The sequence below is a fragment of the Rhinoderma darwinii genome, chromosome 12 (genome assembly GCF_050947455.1).
Source record: "Rhinoderma darwinii isolate aRhiDar2 chromosome 12, aRhiDar2.hap1, whole genome shotgun sequence".
NCBI lineage: Eukaryota > Metazoa > Chordata > Amphibia > Anura > Rhinodermatidae > Rhinoderma > Rhinoderma darwinii.
The window spans coordinates 77,065,032-77,077,584 of NC_134698.1; the positions used below are offsets into that span (position 1 = coordinate 77,065,032).

The 12,553-nt window shown below is 42.0% G+C and overlaps 1 protein-coding gene across 4 annotated transcripts in view; it reads left to right on the forward strand.

Annotated features, from left to right (window-relative positions):
- BMP4 (bone morphogenetic protein 4) overlaps positions 1-12,553 on the forward strand; it is a 272,912-nt gene that overhangs the window by 113,190 nt on the left and 147,169 nt on the right. The window contains exon 2 of one of the 4 annotated variants that reach the window (XM_075844157.1): positions 4,555-4,726. The exons of the other annotated variants lie outside the window; for them this stretch is intronic. The gene's annotated coding sequence lies outside the window, so the exon portion shown is untranslated. The remainder of the gene's footprint in view (positions 1-4,554; positions 4,727-12,553) is intronic. 4 annotated transcript variants of the gene reach the window in all.

Consider the following 12,553-nt stretch of genomic DNA (forward strand, 5'->3'; position numbering starts at 1 on the left):
GAATACTATATAAATTAAAGCCAGAGCTACTCGTATATCTCCCCCCCCCCTTTTCGTTAAGAACACTTAACTACATATCTGCTTTTCATTTGAAAATGTTATTAAAACTCTTGCTTAGGAATTCATAGTCTTGGCTTATTCCACTAATTGACACCATTAAAGCTACTAATCTTTCTTAGACTTAGCAGAAATGTACATTATACAATTTACATACCACAGACATAGGAAGCTACAGACACACAGTCTTGTTTTCGGTAAGAAGTACAGATAGTTATGTCAAAAATAACAATAAAGATAACAATAGCTGGAAAAATACTTTTTTTTTAATAAGTCTGGTTATATCCTTAAATGTGGTCGTACTTGGAAACAATTTTAACTGATAGTGATCTCCACAACACCTTCCAATCATTCATGTGCACTGAGTCATCCAGATTATTCCTCAATGTTGCAAAATTTCCTTTAGGAACTTTTAAGCCAATATGTCTTTGTAAAGTAAAATCTTCTGAAGGAAACAAATCAAACATAAGTGTTTTTTGTCTCTTTTCTTTGACAAAGGAAATATTCTTTTAAAAGCATTATATAAAGGCCTTTTACTGCATGTTAAAGCTGCGGAAACACATTTATCACCACCTTAGACTCTATTCACACTAATATTATGGGTTCCATTCTTACAGGATCAATGATCTATATTAATTAGTATTGTAATGAATCCCGGCAGATGACTAAGGGTCATCTTACACCGCCCGACTTGGGCTGGGTAAACGAGCACTGATCAACGAGATCGTTCATCGGCGCTCGTTTGCTCCTTTCACAAGGAGCTATGTATGGGGACAGGCGCTCGTTAGTATGATCACTCGTCCCCATACATTTCTATCAGGTCGGCAATGATAATATTTTAAGCTGCATAAACTATACAAACAGCTGATGAACGAGCGTTTGCTCTTTCATCGGCTGACCGTAGCCCTGTTTACACAGAGCAATGATCGGGAACGAGTGTTCCGTAAACTTTTGTTTGCCCGACAATTTTAAGGCCCTTCACACAAGCCTATGATCCGGCAAACGAGCCGATGAACGAGCAAATGCTCATTCATCGGCTGATTGTGTAGTTTCTGCTGCAGAAACTATCGTTGTCAGCAGCACATCTCCCTGTGTAAACAGGAAGACATGCTGTCAACATGATAATAATGTATGAGGACAAGCGATCGTAGTAACATTACTGATAATAGCTCCTTGTGAAAGGAGCAAACGAGGATCTGACTCGTTGATCGGCTCTAGCTGCATCTGCCAAAATTGGCCGGTGTCATAGGGCCTTAAAGCGATGAGGAAATAAGTGGAGATCAATAGATTGTAAAGAGGATAAAGTAATATTATTTCCAAAAATAACTGATATTAAATGTCCAACAGCTTTCAACAATTTGTTCACAACAGTATCCTCCCACATATGTGATTCATGCCTGCCCCGGCTCTCTGGTATCTCCAATATTTGTCATCTACTACTCAATACAATTTTGCTAATTTTTGAGGAGTATAATACCATCTATAAAGAGTTTAAGGCTGTGCAACTAGACTTCCGGTCCCCCGGCATCGCTATAAAAATCTATGAAAATCTCAGAATCAGCGTGACGGGGACCGGAATGTATATTAGCGAGTGTACTCATATACTGCAGAGACTACAGTGCTAATAAATTTTGGTCCCCACATAACCCCTTTAAGTCCCATACAAACTAAGCATTCAATACTTTTGCTTACTTATAGCACATATTCAGAGAAATGTTTTGTATTCGCCCCTAGTGACCCACTGGTTCAATGTCCTGTATAAAAAAAAAAAATCCTGCGAAAAGTGTAACAAAATTGAAGGTCCTGGAAGAAACACTTAAATGTTACTACTTTTTTTTTTTTTTTTTCTTAAGGCATTGTGGTAAGGGGGGAGGGGAGTGATTTAATTCCTGTGTTTATTTGCATTGTGGAAAGCTTATAAGCAGGAATCTTGCAGTAGCTAAGGCTGACTTGATACTTGTTAGTTGGGATGGATGGCCGTCTAGAATGATAAATTAGAAAAATAACTTGTTTGGTATAAACTGAGCCTGTTTCTGAGCAGAAATGTTCGGCCTTTTATCCTCTTGAGTGTGATTGAAAGGGTGAGAAGTTAATTTGGCAGTTTTGCTTCTATGGTTTCATAATGTCTCTCCCCCTCCCTCCTGCTCCAGTCAAATACCATGATTTCAGAGCTCTACATCTACCCTCATACAAGGCAAGAGCATGACCCCAAACGAAACCCCTCTCCCCAGGGCACATCCTGAGCTGCAACAGCTTGGCTCAAGTGTTTTTTATGAACAGCCGTCCAGAGCACTTGATCTAAATCATGCCATTTCCTTCACAGCATGGTACAGTTAACAAGTCAGTGCATCAACACAATCTGCAGATGGCAGTTCAAAAGGTGCTTTTTCCACAGCAAGATAAAGTGCAAGACATTCTGTGGCTATTCTCATTACTGCCTGAATGTGGCCAGGGGCTCTGTCAGGGTGAGAGAAAGAGAGGAAAATAAGCAGGTCCGAGGCAGGTCTATACAAACAAGAGGGCTGACGCTCCATCCATAGATATGTCCCCGTCTCTTTTCCCACAGAGCCCGGGAAAACGCACAACTTTGTGTAGTAATGTAACACATCGTATACAAATCTCTTACACCAATGCATATGACTACAGATGGAGTAGAAAAATACATTGCAATTCATTTATGGAATGTTTATGCACCAGAAAATACATGATTATGTTTGCTGTAGGAAATCCTGTTATGACGCAAACTGCAATTCTTTATTTTTTCAATACTTTCTGAACAACGATTCACGATTTATGTATTCATTATAAATACATAAAATTTGATGTATGGAAGTTTACTTTCCTTTGCATAACCAGGCCTTAAAGGGTTTGTCCAGTTTGGACAACCTTTTGATTCCTGTTAGATCACAATAAGCAGGTCACACAGGTGTAAAGTAAGTAACTATAGACTGCATGGAAGACACACATGGTGAAACTAAGGAAACTCTGACCCCATTCTGCTGGTGCATTGAGGGTGCAATCTTTATTTATTTTTCTGAGAAAAATGAAAAGATCAGTTCAATGAGCAATGATTATTCCAAAATATTAGAACAATTCTGTGTACCGTACTTGATTCTATTTTTAAATGCATATTTTCTCCTCTCCCCTTTGTTGTGGACAATGCTGGCAATTTTATTTAGTGCCTACATATTCCATAGTGCTGCATAAAAAATTTAAACCATTCACCTTAATTCATGTCACAATGAAGCTTACAATCTAATTTCCTGGCCAAGTTCATAAACAAATGCACCATATGATTCTGTGGGCAGTCAATTAACCTACCAATATATTTTTAGTAGGAGTAAGTGGCCCCAGTAAATGCTAGCCAGTGTGCTCTTTATGAACACGTGGACTTATTTATATATTGAAACATTGGGTCCCCAGTGCTTCCTAAATCATGAAATTGTTCTGTTACTTGAAACAGTTTTGTTTAGGCCGTGCGTAGCCCTGGGCTCTACATCTCAGTAGGGGTTAACATGCAAACAACCTGTCTTAAATGCCTCTCTCATTAGTTCCCTTTCAATGCAACGTAAAGGAAGTAGTGACAGTGCACAGCACTCACTCTGCTTAATGTATCTTAGAGTACAGGCAGGGGGAATGTCATTTCCTAAGCAAGGTCTTAAAGATCAAAAGGGGTTAGGAAAACCACCAGTGGATCCAGGAATCCGCAAGCATGCCAGTGCAGAGCCTTGACTGTGCTACTGAGCCTTGTGCTAAATTCATTTCATCTTAATACAAGTGGTGATAAACAAAACAAGACTAAAATCCCCATTTTAAAGGTCTACCCTTCTTACAAGGGTATGTGCACACGCAAACTCCAAATACGTCTGAAAACCGCTCCAGAATTTCAGACGTTTTTACAAGTGCACGCGTTTTTCGCGGCGTCTTTTACGGACGTAATTGGAGCTGGTTTTTATTGGAGTCCATGAAAAACGGCCTGCACTTCTTTGACGCGGCCGTAATTTTTTACAACGATGCGTAAAATGACAGCTCGTCTGCACAGAACATCGTAAGACCCATTGCAAGCAATGGGCAGATGTTTGCCGACGTATTGGAGCCGTCTTTTCAGGCCTAATTTGAGGAGTAAAACGCCTCCATTACGTCTGAAGAGAGGTTGTGTGCACATACCCTAAGAAGTATCTCCTCCTATTAATAACTTGCTTCTTCTTGTTAATGGAAAAGTTTTGCTGACATGCATCAGTCCACTTTAAAATAGTGGTCTAAACTCACATACTGTGCCACCCTCTTTATACGCCTATAGTTTCTTTGCCACTTGTCTAAAATAGGATTTCTTTATTATCTTAAAGGAAATGCATCATGTAAGTTTAGTTCAGTAACATAATGCTTAAATGGGCACTAACTTTTAAACAAACTTTGCATAAATTCACTGTCCAAGCAAATATAAAAAAAACGTTGTAATATATCTTATTAAAGAAAAATGCACCTTTCTTTTTTCAGCACCCCTCCTAACTGTTTACTTTGAATGGATTGCTTTTTCCGTCTCCTCACGAGGAAACAGACGATCAGCTTTCTTAAGGGATCATGTTACGCCTGCCCATAGAAGTCTATAGAGGGGGAGGAGCAGAGTGAGAGAGAGGTAGAGAGACAAAGACGCTAATGAAACTTCCTAGTAAGTGTTCTATCTCACTCAATGTTGGATTCACAACTACACTGCTCATTACTGCTGTATAATGTCCTTCATGCTGCTGCTGCTTCTTTATATGTCATAGAGATAGGAGGTCAGGATTCTCCTCTTCTCTGTGGTTAATGTATAGAAGATAGGATAGCAGTTAGGCTTCACCTATTAGCCCTACTACTAGGCTTCACCTACTAGCCCAGAAAAAAACTGGGAAGTAGAGCGAGAGAACCTGCAGAGGGGAAAACTGCTAAAACAAATTAAAAAACATAATAGCTAAAAAATAAGGTTATTCCTCAAGTACACACATATGACAGCTTATTCTGAATAGTCACCTAAAACTTTAAATACTCCTTAAAGTTGAAAAAAAAATATGTGCATCGAGTTCAACCAATTATTAACCCGATATTCATTAATTAAATGTAAGTATGTAGAAAATAAATGTTTCTTTTTTTTTTTTTTCATTGTGCAGCTACTTTAAAAAAACAAAGTTACACGCGCAGCCATATTGGTGGCACACACATCCTTCCTGCATTGTCTGCAGATTGCCGAATAGCAGCTGCAATTAGTGTGGCAATAGCCTAATACATTCTCCTTGTGTAGATGGAGTACTGCCTCTCCCTCAGACACCATGTATTGGCAGAGGAGCTGGATAGAGAGCCTTATCGGTGTGTGTATAGCAGGGGTCTCAAGCACGCGGGCCGCATGCGGCCCCTGGGGCTGTCATCTGCGGCCCGCGGGACACAGCCGCTAGTATCGGCTCTGCTCCGAGACTCTGGAATAACCTGACATTGCTGTCCACATATGAACAGCGATGTCTGGGGCTTCCCCAGAGCCGGAGTCCCGAGCAGAGCGCTAGTACAGGCTCTGCTCCGGGACTCTGTGGAATTCCCTGACATCGCTGCCCATATATGGACAGTGTGTCAGGGTCTTGCCCAGAGCAGAGCAGAGCGCTGGTGTCGGCTCTGCTCCTGGACTCTGTGGAATTCCCTGACATCGCTGTCCACATATGAACAGCGATGTCTGGGGCTTCCCCAGAGCCGGAGTCCCGAGCAGAGCGCTGGTGTCGGCTCTGCTCCTGGACTCTGTGGAATTCCCTGACATCGCTGCCCATATATGGACAGTGTGTCAGGGTCTTCCCCAGAGCGGAGTCCCGGGCAGAGCGCTATTATCGGCTCTGCTCCGGGACTCTGGGGAAGCCTCTGACATCGCTGTCCATACATTGACAATGATGTCAGGGGCTTCCCCAGAGCAGGAGCCCCAGTGATGTCAGGAGCACAGCTGGAGTCCCAGGAAGAGCCTACTAGCGCTCTGCCTGGGACTCCAGCTCTAAGCAAGCCCCTGACATCACTGGGGCAGCCTCTACAGAGGGCACTGGGGCAGCCTCTACAGAGGGCACTGGGGCAGTCTCTACAGAGGGCACTGGGGCAGCCTCTACAGAGGGCACTGGGGCAGCCTCTACAGAGGGCACTGGGGCAGCCTCTACAGAGGGCAATGTGGCAGCCTCTACAGAGGGCACTGTGGCAGCCTCTACAGAGGGCACTGTGGCAGCCTCTACAGAGGGCACTGTGGCGTTATCTACAAGTGGGTGTGTGACAGTATCTGAAGAGGACACTGGCATTATCTAGGGGTGTGTTGCATTATCTACAGAGGGCACTGTGGCCTTATCTACAGAGGGCACTGTGGCCTTATCTAGGGGTGTGTTGCATTATCCACAGAGGGCACTGCGGCAGCATCCACAGGGGGCACTGCGGCAGCATCCACAGAGGGCACTGCAGCACTATCTAAAAAGGGGCTGCCCAATCTTAACGTGTGCTAACTGAGCCGCCGGACTGCATTTAGCGACACTTAAACTGGAAAGCTGGATTGTTGAAATAAGCACGTGGAGAAATATCTCAAATTTTAAACCTAGCGCTATTATTATAGTAATGTAGTATTATTATTATAGTAATATAGTGTTATAGTAGTTCAAATAACTAATTGATTAACAATAATTTTGTATTGTATCAAATTTGAAAGTAATGCGGCCCGTCAACTTCCCATTTTTTCTATATGCGGCCCACTTACCCGGCCGAGTTTGAGACCACTGGTGTATAGTATATAGTTTTGTTTCCTACCTTCTCTAGGCCTCCTGCAATAGAATAGGGCTGTCATTACATCCCCCACCCTCTAATGATAATGAGATGACTCTGCTGGCTATGTCCCAGTCTAGACCCCAAAGCTGAAAGTGAGATGCAGAAAAAAAAGAAATGTCAACCTATTGTGTGTGTGATCGCTCCAGTGGATAGTGTAAAACTGCAATATTTCTTAGAAATGTTTATAATTTTCTATAAGCTTAGGATAGGATAAGGATAGGTAGATCTGGCTTAGGAAAAGTGATTGTAAGGCCAATGTGTATACCGGAAGTGCACTACAATAATGCCAGGTCATGGATCCAAACAGGTTTTTAATATGTGACTGTAATTGCTTGATAATGGCACATACTGGCATTTGACGCTGTTTGCAGTGCTCCCTCTTTGGCGAACCATAAGCTTTACATTTCTTTCAATGAAGAGGTACTGTAGGGGTTTATATGGGGGGGCATGTTAAAACCGCTTTTTAGATTCCGGCTACAGTGGGAAATAAACATTAAAAAGATTTTCCATAAAACGTTATTTCAGCAATCCATCACACTGCGGCCTTTTAATCAATCTCATTAGCATTTTCCCAAGTTAACTAAAATGACCTGTCCGAGTATAAACACCCCTCTCTTAGCATTTTAAAGACGGCATTTAATTAAAAGCAATTAAATTGCTCCTGAAAATTAGAGCATGCTTGCTGAGCTGAAAACACACTGGCATAAAAAGCAATCCTTTGTCAACACCTTTAAGGCTACACTTGCCCAAAACTAAAATGAAAAAATAAATAGTTACAGGAATAAATCCAATAACAAAATATTACCTCCATCCCAATGGATCCTCCACAGATTGACCTTGCTATAAGTCAAATGCGTCCTAAGCAAGAGAGACCATCTCCTCCTTGGACAGTGAACCTAAAGAATATACTTACATCTTTTAAGCAAGCCATGTACAATGCTTGTTCAGACCACCACTGCCAGACCCCCCTGAAAGTTGCTCATCTCCCACGGGAACAAAGGATTCGGCATTTCGAAATTCAGCATGCCTGATCCCGCTTTTCCCCGGCATCTGCACTTAGGGGGCGATCGCGAGGCCCCTCATACGTATTAGATGGTTGGTAAATGTCTTCAGGCTCGGACGACTTTTATCTTGTGTATGACAGCTTTGGTTTTGCACAGTGCAGATCTGTACATCCACTCTAAAGGTATTTTACCTTCTTGTGTAATTACTGATAATGTTGCGTATAGGTGGTGAAGTGATTTAAAAGCCGTAATTTGACCACTGGTCAAACGTTGAATTGTAGGATTTCTGCAATGATTTTTCGAGCATGTGAACGAAGTGTTTAATGTTCTGTGAGGTTCATTCTGAACGTTCTCAAATTTAGTCTTATTGCAAGACAATTATTTACAGAGTCTGTTCACTTTTGAACAGCAGTTGTCATTTTGCAAATACATTGCATTTTTTCTCTTCCACTGATACTGAGTTACAGCCTGTATTATACTCCAGAGCTGCATTTACAATTCTGCTGGTTATCAGAAACCATCAACAAGTTTGTTTTCCGAGCCCTAACAGCTTAGACGGGCTTCTATAAACTGAAAAATTTGGCGTGTGTAGTTTTTATCTATGGGGATAAATGTTTGGTTTTTTTTTTTTTTTTTAAAACATATTTTTATTGATTTTCTGAAAATTTTTCACATAACATGATATGCAATAAACTGTTACAGGAATATAGTCACCTATTGTTGATGGTATGAAAAACACATTCCTACAATGACACTAAGCTCATAGTTGTTTACATCATTATGTGACAGTTATTGAAGGTCATTACAGAAATTTCCATAACATTTGGTGAACAGCGTTAACAATGAATATCCCTGAGAAACAATGCATACAAAACTTATTTAATATACGTATAAACATGAATAACCTAAACTGGAGCCACATGAAGCTACATTCCTAACCGAGTTGGCCTAGATATCATTTCAAAGTTATAGATATTATGTTCTACGTGTTCTCAACACTCCTAAGGTGCCCTTAAGATCCTCTATCAGGTACCAAGGTGATCCCGTGAATGGATCGATCATTTTGCATATCTCCTCCCCCGAGAAATGCTCTGTTATGAATAGTTTCCATTTCCCAAAAAATCTCCCCCCTTGTGCATCTTTGTGTTTTAGAACATCCATTCTATCTAAATAGAATAGGCTTTTCATCCCCTGTACAACCTCACTTGATTGCGGGATATCTGGTACCAACCATTTCTGGAGTATGCATCGTTTTGCCACCATCAATGCCGCATGTGTAATGGGGGGCAAGTGGGTTACTTCTGTGTCATCTGACCCTCCATCATGCTGGACATGTAAAAGAACTTCCATTGGCCCCAGGAGCCCCTTAAATTTGCTTATTTGTTGCACTAAAGATGTCATTTCTTTCCAAAATGGCTGTATTTTGGTGCATGCCCAAAACCCATGGTACATGTCTGTGCGAGGTGATCCACACCTCGGGCATGAAGTCTTTCTATCTGGTTTAGTTATGGAAGGGGGCAAGGTGAACGCATATATGGCATGATGGAGGATTTTTAAGTGGGTTTCTCTCCATTTCTCGCTTGTTATATGTTTTCTGAGATCCACCAACCCCATTTCCACATGTTTGGCAATATTAGGCAAGCCAAATAGCTTTTCCCATTTCATAAATGCCTGAGCTGGTGTCACCTTTAATAGCACTGGCTTTAGGGTGTTATACAGTTGCGATATGGACCTGTGGTGTGTGCTTAGGAACCATGAGTCAAACAGGTTGGGGTGGGTCTCGTCGGATATGTCCGCCAGTTTTGCTTTGCATGAAGATAATATTTGATAATATTGTAGATGTTGGGGATGGTCAAAATTGTACTTTGTCTGTATTTCCTGCAGGGTCAGCCATCTCCCTTCCTGTTCCTGGAACATGTCACCCAGAGTCGCTATCCCTCTCTCTCTCCATCTCTGGAGTAGCTGACTATGCCTTCCCGCCCACAAATCTGGATGTCTCCATATAGGCATGTGTTTTGAAATGCGATATGGAAGACCATAATGCTTACGCAATACTTTCCATGTGATAATGGTATCCCGTAGTAGGGCCGATCTCTTAATGTTAGTGGGCAGGGACGCAAATGCTGTATGCACTAAAGCCATAAGATCCCATGGTTTTGCTAGCTGCCTTTCTAGGTTGATGTTGGAATGGCATCCGGTGCCATGTTGCCAATCCAGCAAGTGTCTGCTCAAGCATGCCAGGTTGTATCCCCGTATGTTAGGGAAGTTAATGCCCCCCTCTTCTTTTCTTAACATAAGTTTTGCCAGTGCTATTCTCGGTTTTCTTCCCCACCATATGAATTTAGTGAAGGACGAATTTAGTGTATTGATATCCCCGTGTTTGATTAGTAATGGAATGGTTTGTAAGGGGTATAGTAGTTTTGCAAATCCCGACATTTTGACCAAGGCACACCTTCCCAGGAGTGAAAGGGGCAGTCCGTGCCACCTCAGAAGATCCGCCTGTATGTCCCGTATCAAAGGGGGATAATTTAGATCATATAGGGAGCTAGGTGCTCGCCCCACCTTGATGCCCAAATACGTGATCTGTGACCGCACTATCTCCACATCTAGAGCATCCAATAGTCGACCATGACTACCCTCCTTCGGTCCCAAATCTAGCAGTTGGCACTTTGAATAATTAATTTTATATCCTGAATATTCCCCAAAGTCACTTAGCGTCTGAAATACCCGTGGAACGTCCCGTGAGGGGTTTGCTAGGAATAAAAGTATGTCATCTGCGAACAGTGTTTCCTTAACCTCCATTTCCCCCACCGAGATGCCTCTGAATACCTCTGAAGATTTCAAATGTCTTGCCAGTGGCTCCAATGCCAGATTAAGCAGCAATGGAGACAGCGGGCAGCCTTGTCTTGTGCCTTTATATAAGCGAAACGGCTGAGATAGAAACCCTGTGGTGCAGATCCTAGCATTAGGGGACTTATAAATGTGTCGCAGTAGGTTTCGAAAAGCCCCGGTAATCCCTACTCTGTCCAAAACCGCATCCAGCCACTTCCATCTAACGTTGTCGAATGCTTTTTCAGCATCCAGCAAAAGCAGTGCTGGGTGTTCCCCCTGTCCTGGACTGTGCTGCACCCTGTCTAGCACCGCCAATACCGTTCTAATATTGGTGACCGCCGATCTCCCCTTAATGAACCCCACCTGCTCAGGAGCTATGAGGTGCGGCATTATATCCGCTAATCTATTTGCTATGATTTTAGAGAGAAGTTTCGCATCGACGTTTATCAGGGATATGGGTCGATGTTTGGTTTTTTGTTTTGCAACATATGATATTTTGTTTTGCAGCATATGATATTTTGTTTTCTCCAAAATCTCCCAGTATTGTAGGTAAATGTTAACTTTTTACAATATATAAATGTAATATATATTTCCCTTAAAAATTACAATGTGCTACTAGGTAAAACAGCAACCCATAGCACAAAAGTACAGCAACAGATAGAGCTTACATTCTTCACATACAAGTGGGAACAATGACTCAGTGTACATAATTGTATAGCTAAAGAGGCGCAGATAAGATGTATTATCTGACATACGGCCCGGAAACCCAGGAGGGGTGTTGGATAAGGTATTCTGTAAGATGATATTTAGAAGTTAAAAAATAGAGGAAACTAAATATTAAATAGCCAAGGCAGTCTTAACAACATTGCATTTAATATTTCTTTCTAATTATATCACCACAAAAAATGCTACACTTAACCATCTGATGTCAATTAAAGAAAATTGCTGAGAAAAAAAATTTGCACAATTTTTGAAAATCTCTGATCTTCATCATGCCTGTGGGTCACAGGAAATGTTATTAGTCAACCACTTGCTTTTGATTATATTTAATGGTAATATATATGATTTAATTATCACAAAAGAAAAACATTCTACCAGTTTTGTTTTGAAACTGTCCACCTGTTATTGTTGAGATGCTACATTTAATTATCGATTAGACTAATCTGGTGGCTACAACATGGAGACTGGATTAAGTGGTCTTTTTTGTTAAGGAACAAGTTATGTTAAGCAGATGGCTCTTGTATTGACCGCTCTGCTATAATCAAGTCTTAACAGGCATATCTACTAACAAGAGGGCAGACCCCAAATTGTTTGTAAATGTAGCTGCGTTCGAGAAGCTGGATGAAAATATGTTGCCATTACTTTTAAGAAGTCAACAAAAGGAAGAAGTTATAGCTGCTCGTCTGGAAATATGAAAACTCCCTTATTACAAGCTAAATGCATGAAACGAACCAGCTATCAGTGTCGTATTTTACTACCAGGAAGGCCTTAGGCTTCGGTCACATCTGTGTCAGGGCTCCGTTCTGTAATGGCAGGAAGGAGGTGAAGGGAAAGTGAGCCCTAATCTACCCACCGCCCTGTCCCTGCCTACTTGCAACGACCCGCCCTAGGCGACGGGGTACAACTGGGCGGCGGTCCCTACGCTGTCTAGGTGCACGGGAAAACAAACAGGGAACACGCAAGGGAAGGGGCAGTAGCCCACAGAACGCTGCGAGGAAACGGAGCGGTGAATGAGTAGTCAGGACCAGGATAAGGTGGAGTATACCCAAGTGAGCACGGAGGAGGAAGCAAGCCGGATGCAAAGCAAAGCAGGTAAGCAGAACAGCAGCAAGGCAGAAGCACGGCAGAAG